Source organism: Acomys minous (assembly GCF_964271855.1).
Source record: "Acomys minous genome assembly, chromosome: 16".
Taxonomy (NCBI): Eukaryota; Metazoa; Chordata; class Mammalia; order Rodentia; family Muridae; genus Acomys; species Acomys minous.
This window is the reverse complement of record NC_140498.1, coordinates 26,083,480-26,096,794: the sequence shown is the minus strand read 5'-3', so window position 1 is coordinate 26,096,794 and position 13,315 is coordinate 26,083,480.

Below are 13,315 nucleotides of genomic sequence, written 5' to 3'. Positions count from 1 at the left end.
CTGTATGTATCAGGGTCTGGGGAAGATTTCACTTTTGACTAGACGGGCAGGAAAAGGGCCTGAAGCAAGGGCAAGGTTTACTGCAGAAGTCAGGCCAGTGCCTTTTTCCATTGATAAATGTTTCACGTGATTCTTTTTTTGGTGGTACAGACGTTAGAGCTGAGGGCCTCCCCGTGTCTACCACCAAGCTGCGCCAGCTCCTCTCGTCACTTTGCTTTCTGCGAAAGAGAAGGAGACACCTTACACATTTGTTCCTTATCCACATAGGCAGCTTATACTCTGTTCTCTGAATTTCTATATCTGTTGTTAGTCTATGTAAATATGCTGGCACATATCTGCAATCCCCTGTAGGTCAAAGCAGAAAGGCCAGTGGTTCAAAGTTACCCTCATCCACATAGCAAGTTTGAGTCCAGCCCAGGCTACATGAAACCCTTCCTTCCAGAGAAAAAAGGGGGGAAAACTAAAAATAATCCTTATACCAAAGAGGCTTATTTAGGGGATACATATATGTACACAGTATACACACATATTCTGGTCTCCAACAATCAAATCTGACTCAAATCAAATTCCGTTGCTGTGTCCTCACCTCCATTACTAATGAACTGGAAGTACTGTTTGTGGTAAACAAATAATTTTTTAAATGTCAACCAAATTTTTTCCCTTTTTGGTCTCTCTCTCTCTCTCTCTCTCTCTCTCTCTCTCTCTCTCTCTCTCTCTCTCGTGTGTGTGTGTGTGTGTGTGTGTGTGTTTGTGTGCTTGCTTTTGCATGCTATGGTCCTCCACATTCTCACCCTTATTCAGCCATTCATTGCCTAAAGAAATGGGTTGCGTAGGTAAAGGTGAAAGAGAATAGAGAATCTCTATTGACTCTTGAGTCTCAGAAGCAAGGCAGTGGGCTTGAGCACATGCAATGATTCAAGCAAACCTACAAATCCCTCTTCAACCAATGAAGGACAGAGAATACAGGGGGAAAGAGCCTGGCAGGGAAACCTGAAAGAACGCTGTTGGTCAGTGGTGTGACTTGACTGTATAGTGTCCCCAAAGGCTCCTGTGTCCCAACACTTGATCTCCAACAGATGGTACTGTTTAGGATAATTGTTTAGAAGGTGGAGCCTTGTTAGGGGAGTGGGGGTGGGCCTTAAGGCTTTATAGCCTTGCCCCACTTCATGATCAGTCTCTGCCTCTGCTGAGGCAAGGCAACCCGCCAGCCTTCTGTTCCTGCCATCATCTCTACATGCCTGCCGCCATGCCTTCCCCACCATTTTACACTCTACCCCTCTGCAACAAGGAAATCTCTAAGATTGTCTGCTTCCTGCCACTGTTACAAATATCAGAGATAATTATAAGGATAAAGGATTATTTTGGCTCATAGTTTCTGGCGATTTCTGTCCATGATTGATTGGACTGGTTGTTTTTGAGTCTGGTTGCTTTTGAGTCTGTGGTGAGGTAGCACGGCATGATGGTGGTACACGGCACTCTAGTCATATTTTGTCCAAGAGCAAAAATTTCTCATCATCTCCTTTAGAGGAGGGTAGAATCCAAATGACCAAAAGTCTCCACAAGGCCCCACCCCTTAAACTCCCCATCTCCCTGAGGTGCTGCTCTGAGGAACAAACCTTCAGCACTTGGATTTTTAGAGGACAGTCGGATCCAAATTGCCACAAACCTCTATCATAATATGACAAATGGAGCTGTGATGCTGCTCAGCGGTGACATTCTTCCTGTGCAAGCATGATGGCTTGAGTCCAGGTCTCAGGAACCAGCTCAAGACCTATGTATATATAACGTCACATAACTTCAGTGCTGAAGGAGCAGAGACAGGTACTTCCTGAAAGTCATCGCTCAGCCTAGCCACATCAATAAGCTGTAGACTCGATGAGAGCTCCTGCCTCAGAGTGTAATGTGAAGCCATCGCTGCAGCTGGAGCAAGGATAAAAAGCGCTTCCAGCCGCCATTGGATAAGCTTTGTTTTATTGGATAAGCATGATAATCAATGTAGAGACTTGTGGCTGCTCCGGGTACTGAGAATAAACACACAGCCCTATCCAGGACAGCTGCAGCATCCCCTCAAAGGGTCAGCCAGGTGAGCCAGAATCCCCAACTAAGCCAGGCATGGACTTCTGACCTTGGGACCTATGAGGTAATAAACGTGTGATGCTTATACTGTAAATGTGTGGTAGGTTGCTATGTGGTTTGCTGGCTAGCTTCATGTCTACTTGATAGAAGCTGGAGGAATCTGAGAGGAGGAGAACTCCATTGAGAACATGCCTCCCTAAGAGCTGACTTTAGGCAGGCAAACCTGTAAGGCATTTTTTTTTTAATTAGTGATTGATGGGGGAGGACCCATCCTATTGTGGGTAGTGCTATGCCCGGGCTGGTGGTCCTGGGTTCTATAAGAAAGCAGCCTAAGCAAGCCATGAGGAGCAAGCCAGTCAGCAGCACTCCTCCACGGCCTTTGCATCAGCTCCTGCTTCCAGGTTCCTGATCAATTTGAACTCCTATCTTGGTTTCCCTCAAAGAACTTGGGATATATAAGGCAAGTAAACCCTTTCCTACGTTATTTTGGTCATGGTGTTTCATCACAGCAATAGTAATGCTGACTAAAGACTTGTAGGAATAGAAACATGTAAAGGTGTTAAGTTCTTGCCATCTGTGCATGGAAAATAGCCAGCCAGGGTCTTCACTCCAAAGCCCACATTTACCAGCGTTCTACTCTGCCTGTCTGTTCACAGATAGAACTTTTAAGATTGTTTTAGGACCCAGCAGAACTCTAATACACAACTCAGGTGAATTCCTCAGGTCAGTCATACAGAAGGACCTTCCCTGGCTTGAGTCACATAGCAGACTACATTTATCTTTTCATGTATACAGAGCTGTCTGGGAGAACAGTGACCATGTGAGTTCATCTGGGCACATGTAAGACATGAAATGCCTAAGGGACACGTGACTCTCTCTACACTAGCTGCACACACAGAAGGGACTGATGTGGTGGTTCCCTGGCGACATGGGCAGCAATAGAACACTGAGCTTCACTTTCCACTTGCTGCTGGGTGATATCAGTTTTAACACCTCCCAATGTCCTAGGAACCAGAAGGGGCAATCATGTAGTCTCCAGCTCCCAGAACTCTCTGGGAGCATCATTATAAGAGAAATATTGGGGCATTTAGATCCGGTGCTGAGCATGCCTACTCTTCTTTTATGAAGGCATTTATAAATGATGTGAATCAATTTACTATAACACTAAAAGCAGAAGGCACTTAAGAGCTGCATCAAAACATCCATCATGCGTTACAGGGATCTCAAACTGCAGTAGTAAAACCCCACCCCACCCCTTCGCATCCATACCCAGGATCTGAAAATGTCTTCTTTTATAATAAGCTGTCATGACATTGTTTTTCTTATCACAATATATCTCCCTGTGAAGGCGAATTGAAACCTCAGCGGGAATGCATGATGTCCTAAGTATGATCACTTGGAACCTCGTGGCAAAAAGGGGAGAACCAATACCCAAAGGTTGTCCTCTGAACTTCACACACACACACACACACACACACACACACACACACACACACACACACACACCATGCACATACAAACTAAGTAAATGTAACGAAAAACATCTCACCCTTATACTTATGTCAAAGAAACTCAATAAAGCAGAACCCTTCATATGACAAAGAGATATGCAGAGACTCTGCTGCCTTTTTAAGGTCAAAGAATTTCCAAATCTCATAAAACTTCACTTTTAAGCTCTGTCCCTGAAAAGATTTTAAATACCTACTAGTTGTAAAGAGTTTTTCAATTATTTAAGGATCACTGTAATAAAATAAGGATTGTTTAAATTGTTCCTGAGATATTTCTCTGACATTTGGCTGTTTAGGATGAGATAACGCTGCCATTTTAGTTGTGTTTTTAAACAATACTACTTCTTTATTTCATGTTCTCTCTCTCTCTCTCTCTCTCTCTCTCTCTCTCTCTCTCTCTCTCTCTCTCTCTCTCTGTGTGTGTGTGTGTGTGTGTGTGTGTGTGAGAGAGAGAGAGAGAGAGAGAGAGAGAGAGAGAGAGAGAGAGAGAGAGAGAGACGTGGCCAGCATGTGAAGGGTAACTTGTAGGAGTTGTTCTTTCTTCTTATCATGTGGATCCTGGTGATCAAATCATGGTGCAACAGGTGCTTGTGTTCATTGAATACCTCACCTGTCTGACTTAGTCCTCTTTGAGTTTTTGTGTGTGTGTGTGTGTGTGTTTGTTGTTTGTTTGGGGCAGGGTCTCCCTGTGTAACCCTGGCTGTCCTGAAACTCACTGTGTAGACCAGGCTGGCCTCCAACTCACAGCTATCTGACTCCCAAGTGCTGGGATGAAAGGGCTGCCCCACCATGCGGGAACCTATTGCTATTTTTTAATCCTATCATATTTTTGTGGTCTCACAATTTTAATAGCATGAAGATGGCCAATTCTTGTGAAAAGATTTTCTCAGAACACACTGAACAAATCCATATGTGGCATTTCTTTACTGCGTTCTAAGACTTTGCATATTTTATTTCTCTAATATATAATGTTTCAAACTAGCCATGATGTGAACAGTAGTCTTTTATGAATATATAAAGAAAAAAAGCCCGAAATGATGTTGTTACAGGGCACTACCGGCTGAGGACCGCCTCTGCCCTCTTCCCCGCACCGCCTGTGCCTGCCTGCAAGAAACCATCTGGATTAGGCTTGTGGACTGCTGACACTGCCTCCTAGAAGGAGCAGGTGAGGACACAAATTAGAGTCTCACTTGAAATTCTGGCCAATCCTCCTGGCCAGCTGCAGGTTCCAGGAGGTGTTGAGAAGACATAGGCAGGGTAAGTGAGATGAACATCCACTATTGGTAAAGGCCTTCCAGTGCAGGTGTTCTGAGTTCTCCCGTGCTTCCACAGTGAATTCTCACCCATGCTCTGCAGGTAAACTTAATCAAACCATCGGTTCACCATATTAAACTTACTGTAGCTGTAGTTGGGGACTGTATACGGGAGTGGAGAGACATTGACTAGGGTCCCCAAGTGAGGAATTCCCACCACACATACACATCACACTGCCAATCCTGACCATAATGCAACTACATGGTAGTTACCTTGGGATGTGAGATTATACATATTTTTGTAAAGTTACGTATGTTTCCAAGACAAATAAAATAGCCCATAAAATAAAAATATTCATGTTTAGTATTAACAATTTCGAGGACCAATATGTTTCAAGGTAAGCTCATCAGAGAACATGCACCAGTACTCTTAAAGCCGAACTCAAAGTCTTTATTGCTGGCCAGCAGCTGCACCAGGAACTTGCCCAATTCATGCAGCCCCAAGCCCCATTCTTTGTCTTTTATGCACTAACACCACATCCTAATTGACACACTTTGGTTAAGAAGCACAACTTTCCCCTGCCTCTGTGTAGCCTTGGCTGTCCTGGACTCACTTTGTAGATCAGGCTGGCCTTGAACTCACAGTAATCCACCTGCCTCTGTCTCCCTGAGGAATGTTCTGGCTACAACATTTTTATAGGGAAAAATAATCAGGGTACTTCTTCCTGAATTTGCTTTGCCACATGATGCATGGCTCAGGCCGGCCCATGTTGGCTGTTCGATGTCAGAAGTCTGCACAGAGTTGACGGAAGTCACGGACGGCTTCCCACTGTAGGAAAATGATGAGCTTCGTTACGTGCCGGCTTGGAAACACTGGGTTCTCTGTTCTTCACACTGAGTCCTTTACTGAGTGAGAGACACGGGAGCGTAGTATTTCCCTTGCACGTACACAGCCACTCGCTCCTGTAGCAGAGATCTCATCATTTTGTTCCCACTGGGTACTTGGCACATCATGAAAGCTCAATAGTAGTTGTGAACTTAAATAATAGAACGAAGAAACGAACTTTCCTCTGCTTGCGTTGGAGGACTTTCAGGAGGATTTTCATCTAAATACAGTCTGTAGTCCCCTGACTGGTCCTGGCCTTTTATCTCTAAAAAACCATGGCTTTTTTAAAAAAAAAAAAAAAGGTATTCCCGATCAAGCCCAAAGCCTCACACATGCTGGTCAAGGACTCCACACTTGACCTAAACCCCAGATTGGCCACAAGCTTTCTAGCCTCCAAATCTTTTCTCTACACAAGAGCTGGAATGATTTTTATTAATTTTTTTAATTTAAGTTATCTTCATATGCTATACTTTGAACATAGTCTTTCCCCTCCCCCAATCTTTTCTGACCCTCCCTACCCACAAAAATTCATATTCTTCTTTCCTCTCTCTCAAAGGAAAAAAAGAAAAGAAAAAGAAAAAGAAGAATAGACAAACAAACAAACAAACAAACAAAAAAACAGAGCCAGTAAGGCAAAAATATCAACAACTACTTCTGGACATGGGGCCTGCCTCCGGAGTATGGCTGATGTGCCCAGTGCCAACCCACTAAAGAAAACTGATTTCCGCTTTCCCAGTAGATATCAATTATACATAGCTTCTTGGTGAGGGGTGGGACGCTATGTTCATTCCTCTCTCAGTGCTGGGATTTTGTCTGGTTTGAACTTGTGTGGGTTTTGTGCATATTGTCACAATCTCTGTGAGTTCAGAACAATTTTTATAAAGTTTTTTTTAAAGATTTAATTTTATTTGCATGTGTTTGTGCATTGACATGTGAGTATTTGCACATGAGAAAAGCTGCCTGCAGAGGCCGGAAGCTGGGGTTACAGGTCGCTGAGAGCCACCTACAGTGGATGGTGGGAAATGAACCCAGGTCCTTTGCAAAAGCAATACATGATGTTCTTAACTGCCAAGCGTCCCATCAGGCTTCAGACTGATTGTCTTTACATCAGAAAATTGATAACAAATAACAGCTCGCAAATACTCTAAGAGTCACTGGATCACACTTTAAGTGGAGAGATTTCCTAGTGCAGAAATTCTATCCCAATGAGACTGTAAGCACAAAACCAAACAAAAAACACTGTCATCCCCACTTTTAAATCTTACAGTGGACCTCTTATGCCCCTTAGTGTTCACCAGACTACTTCCCGTGACCTGCAGAACTGCACCTTTTCTGTGGACTCAATTACCTCCCACCTCACCACTTTTATCCCATTAGACCCTAAATCTGACGACTTGACCCTGCCTGCAGGTTTGTCACCTCTTTCCACTGTAATCTTCTCCACAAATCCTGAATAGCTCTTTCTCAGATCTCTGTGCAAATGCCACTGTTAGGCCTGGAATACGGTTCCATTGGAGAAGATGCGCTTGGTGGAAGCTTGGTCCTCCGTAGGTTAGTGCTGGCGAGTGGGGCCTCTAACAGGTGGGTCTCACAGGCAGGTCAGGTGGGTAGGTGGTGTGCTCTTGGAAGACAGGGCAGGAAGCCACCCTGCCTGGCAGTGGGCACTCTTCTAGCCCAGTCTCACCACTGTTGTCCCCCGCAGTGTGACAGAAGCAGTAAGCCCTCTCTCTGCATGGGCTGCACCATACTGTTTGGACTTTCTCGGCCTCTCAGACTGTGAGTTTAATAAACTTCTTAACAAACAGCCTGTCTGGGGGGGGCGGGGGTTGGTTTGCTCTGTTCCTGTGATCACACACCTGGACAAAAGCAGTTTTAAGGAAGAGAGGGTTTCTTTGGCCACAGTTTCAGGTTATAACTCATTATTGTGGGGAAATCAATGCAGGCACAGGAAGCAGCTGCTCACAGCCATAGCCAAGGGCAGAGAGACAATGAATACACATACGCCTGCTCCTGCTCAGATGATGCCTGCCCCTCCCCCCCAGACACACTTAACTAGAGCAGGACTGAGCTACAGGGAATGGTGGCCACCCACAGTGGGTCTTCCCACATCAATCAACAGGAAGCAAGGCAACCCGTGTCAGACCAGCACAGAGGCCAACCTGACCAGGACACTTTGCAGGTGATTCTGGGTTCGATCAAATAGACAAATAAAACTATAGGGATGGAGCCATGGTTCAGAGATAAGGAGCACACGCTGCTCCTGCAGAGGACTCAAACTTAGCTCCTAACACCCATGTCAGGCAGATCACAACTGCCTGTAAATCTAATTCCAAGGAATTCAGTACTCACTTGCACTCACGTGCACACACACACACACACACACACACACACACACTAAAATGTATTACATTTTAAGCTTCTTAGAAAAGCAAAGTAGCCAGGCATGGTGGCACATGCCTTTAATCCCAGCACTTGGGAGGGAGGAAGAAGCAGGTGAATTTCTATGAGTTTGAGGCCAGCCTGATCTACAAAGAGAGTTCCAAGGACAGCCAGGGCTACATGAGAAACACTGTCTTGGGGGAAAACAACAACAACACAAGGTAATATTCAACTTCTTTCCTTCTAAAGTCCACACTTGCTGATGAGAATTTCAAGAACAGGCCAGCTTGGCTGGGCAAGTAGGTCAAGGGTAAAGAGAGACCCGCAGTTCCGTCCATAGCACTGGAAAATATAAGGAATGGCACAGCTCAGTAACAGACATGAGGCTTGAACTGCGCTTGGTAACATCTGACGTTCACAACAGCCTTTGCTTAAGTCACTTGAGCCTCTGTCACCCCATTTGATCTTTGCAGAACAGTTTTCCTGTCAGTACTCCGTAAGAAAGACAGACAAGGGCAGGGCTGAGGTCCCTTGCCCAGGGACCTCCTGCCAGGAAACAGGAACCCCTTCCTGAACAAATACTTGCACTTTCTGCTCAGAGTCTTAGAGGGGACACCATAGCTGTCCTCCTTACAGAGGCTACCAAAAGCCATAGCCTGAAGTGTGGGAGCCAGGGGAAACTTAGATTCAACGAAAACCTGGTCACCTTGGCTGGGAGATAGCACAGTGGATAAAGCACTTGCTGCCCAAGCGTGAGGACACAAGTTCAGATCCCCAGCAATACAGGAAGCCATCTGGGTATAGAGACCTGCCTCTAATTCCCATGGTCTGAAGGCCAAGACAGGATCCTCAGAGCAACCCGCCAGCCAGACTAGTCTGTGTCTAGGAGCTGTGAGTTCAACTGAGAGACACTGCCTGGGTAAATAAGGCATACAGTGATCAAAGACATCCAACACCAACCTCTAGCCTACACACACACACATACACCACATGTGTGTGAGAGAGAGAGAGAGAGAGAGAGAGAGAGAGAGAGAGAGAGACAGAGAGAGAGAGAGAGAGAGAGACAGAGACAGAGACAGAGACAGAGACAGAGAGAGATGCAAACATTCTCACTCTAATGGCCCACATGCCTCTGAAAAGTCATCAGTTTAGTCTTCCTTATCCAGGTTACACACACTGGTTTGACAGGTGCTTGTTGCAGATGTGTAGACCTACAAGAACATCTCTGAGGCTTAGTAACTTGTGGTTTGGGAATTTGTAAGGTTTATGTTATTATTGTTAATTGACCGTGCTAAAAAGCCGTAGGTTCTAGGCAGCACAGTGGTGTGTGCCTATGACCCTGTATAAACCCAGGCTGCGCCCGACTGATCGGAGGTACGGCTGGGGAGGTTTTTAATTGTAGATGTGAGGGTGAGTACAGCCAGATGCATCTGCAAGATTCCAGACTCAGGAGAGAAAATAATAAACTGAACTTGGCCAGGAGTCTGGAGTGGACCATGAGAGGAGAGAGGGAGAAAAGAGAAGAAAGGCAAAACAGAGTACGTGGCCCCAAAAACCGTAGGGTTATATCGAAATGAGAAGCTGGAGAAGGGAAGCCTGTGAGCTGGAGCTTAGAGTAGGGGGCAGGGTGAGAAGAGCTGAGAGCCATAGGGTCCTTTCATGCTGTCCCGAGGCCAGCATGCGTTTGTTATGCTAATAGGCACCACACGCAGACACACACACACACACACACACACACACACACAGCCATTTGTCCCTTCAGGCAGTGCTAAGGAGTGGCTCCTTTGGTAGGGGGTTCCAGAATCTGGGGGAGAGGACTTTCTTCTGGGCCCAACTGATCCCAACACCCAGAAGCCTGAGGTGGGAAGATCTCTCACCTTTGGGGCTAGCCTGGGCTACCACAGCATCACTAGATCTCAAAACAGAACAATAGCCAACTTTTCATTCTTTTCAAAGGGAATAAGCATCTTTATTAGATTTTTATTTAGAGAGAGTACGCACACCATGGTGTGCATGTAGAGGTCAGGGGATAACCTCTTGTCAGAGGTTTTCCCCTTCTGCCATGTAGAATCCCAGGGACCAAACTCAGGTGGTTAAGCTTGGTGGCAAGTGCCTTAACTCGCTGAGTCGTCTCACCAGCCCTGAATCCATATTTTAAATAAGTTAACAATTTATATCAGGAAACTTCTTTAAGCTCAGCATTTGAGAAGTGCTTGCTTACTTCCAGATGTAAGGGTCCAAGAATCACTAAAGAAAGACCCCAGAGCAAAAGCAAAGAGCAATCACTCTGCAGAAGCAGCCCACACGCAGGGGCCAACCACTCAAACAAAATGGAGACCACGAGAGGAGAAGATTGCAGTGTTCTTTTAAAGCCAGTTATGGGATTTCGACCTTTGTTAGGATCGGTTCGGCTCATAATAAGAGGTACTTGTATGTTCCTGATTGGTTCCGACCTTGGGGAAGAAATGGTCACCTCATATCTAGTTTAGCCCCAGGCCAGATGTTGGGGCAGTGGCTAATTGCTTGCCCTTTTCTGAGGCTTTTTTTGAGAAATGTAATGATCCTTTCTGGGAAACCAAAAGTGAAGGCTCAACATGGTGGCCTAAATCAAAATGAAGTAGATTTGGCCTTTTCACCAGAGTTAAAAATGATGTGGCTCAGCGGGTGTGGTGGGAACCAGTTTGCATCCCCAACACCGAGACAATGCCAGGCAGACGTGGAAGCCCATTTATAATCCCTACGCTAGGAAACAGAGTCAAGACTATAGAACAGGCTAACACCACACATTCATGTCAAAAAGGAGAAAGAGGAGTAGATGATTGAAGGGGTGAAGGAGGAAGAGGAGGAGTAAGGGCAACACCTACTGTATTGAAAGGCTTCTAAGTTTTGTGGGAGGTTTTGTTGTTGCTTTGTTTTGTTGAAGGAGTCTTGATAGTACCATATTCTACAAAGGCCGGAACAGGCATTCCTAGTGATGCGTGTCTAGCCTGCAGGTCTGAGAGTCATCTCTCCTTCCTCTTCTAATGTACCGATCTGTTGTTAAGTCTTAGGTCAATCTAAGAATCTAAAAGTTCTCTTTTAAGTTCAAAATACTCAACAGCTACACTAAGACCCACATAGTTTCCCCCAAAGCTACTGTAGATAACAAACACTCAGCATCTAAAAATTAGATTCTTACTAAATTAGTTATTTTTACTATATTTTACTAAATTAATCTTATTAAATTAGATATTATTAAACAGCTAAGCACCTAATGTTCAAAGGCACCTCTTAAATTTTGATGTACAAATACTTATGTGGAAACTGTTATTATCATCTGTACCATGAGAGAGTTCTGGTGATGACCTGATAAGAGAAAAATCTTCAATATGCTTATTTGCTATTCATGGTGTGTATGTTAGTGTTGTGTCATGGTGACAAGATACCTGAGACAAACAACTTACAAGAAGGAAAGGTTTAGTTTAACTGGAGGTTTCATCAAATGGCCAGTTGACTTATTTCTCTTAGGCATTTGACAGAGACATGGTAGAGAAAGCTGTTTACCTGGGTAGGCAGGAGACAGAATTCGCTTCTGTAGCAAAACCCATGGATCTATTTATTTATGAGGTCAGTGTCCTTGTAGTCCAATGGATTCCCTGCTGGGATGCAAGTCTTCCAAGCATGAGTTGGGAGGGTGCCTTGAGAGCCAAAGTAATATTTTTTTAAATTATTTTATTTATTTTATTTATTTATTTATTTTTGGTTTTTTGAGACAAGGTTTTTCTGTGTAGCCTTGGCTGTCCTGGACTGGCTTTGTAGACCAGGCTGGCCTCGTCTACAAAGTGATCACAGTGATCTGCCTCCCGAGTGCTGGGATTAAAGGTGTACACCACCATGCCTGGCCCCCCAGAGTAATATTTCATTAACAACTAAATGACACTATCTAAGCAATCTTTTTTCCCCCCTAGTCTCTCGCCTCTGCATAGTTCTACCCCTACAGAAGAAAACTAGCTCACCCCCCATAATGGAACATGCTTCGCTTGCTTGTTGCTCACCTGCTGTCTCCCCTATAGGGCTGAATGTTATGGTAGATAACATTCAACAGCCCACAGTGCTGGCTAATGCAAACACAGAGGGTCCTGGATCTCAAACCATTCTTCGAATGTAAGGTTTCATGATGTTATGTAGTTGTCAGGCTAAATATACAGCACTAGATATGAACTATTTTAATCTTGGAATTATTTCTGGTAGAAGTGAGTTCTACCAGATACACCATTGAGTGGTCCGTTGTATGTCACAGAAATGAGTCTTTGCCTTAAGTCTCAAGAGTTAAAAGGTAAAAAGGGCCTCATATCCTGTGGAATTTATTAATCACACAAAGCCCGTGATCCCAAACGGCAGGTGGTTAATAACAAACTGGCTAGTACTTTGGTTTGGGTGCCCTCTGCTGGTAGGAAATGCACATGGAAAGCCCACCTGGCTAGCTGTAGAGTTGTGGGGTTTAACGTAGATTTTAGAAGTCTTTTTTTTTCCCCCGACCTATGTTAATAACTTATCTTTCAAGTTCAGCTCACTTTAAAGATGAAGCCCAGTCAGGCTTGGTGGCGCACACATGTCATCCCAGCAGAGGCAGGTGGATCACTGTGAGTTCAAGGTCAGCCTGGTCTACAAAGCAAGTCCAGGACAGCCAGAGTTACACACAAGGAAACTCTGTCTAGAAAAACCAATAAAAGAACGATAGATAGAAAGATAGAAAATAAATATGGAGCCCTTCCTTCTCCATTACTATTTGGAATAATAAACTATAATTACATGAGAAAAATGAAACAAGCCTTAAAAGCTCTTAAATTAAATGTTCTAGTCTAGGGCTGGGGCAATGGCTGAGTGGGTAAAAGGGGCTCCATATAAACGTGAGGACCTGTGTTCAGATGCAGGGAAGGGAGCTGGAGATGTCTCAGTGGGTGAAGCTTGCCACCTGAGTACCGAGGAGCAGAGTTCAGATTCCCTAGCACCTACACACAAGACAGATGTCTGTAATCCCAGCACTCGGGGATGGAGATAGGGAACCACCTGGCAAACTGGCTTAGATTCATTCTACCTGGTTCAGCAAGAGACCCTGCTTCAAGTAAAGTGAAGAGCTATCAAGAGAGATGTCCTGTCAACTTCTAGCCTCCACATATACCCACATAAACATTCACACACACACACACACACACACACACACACACACACAC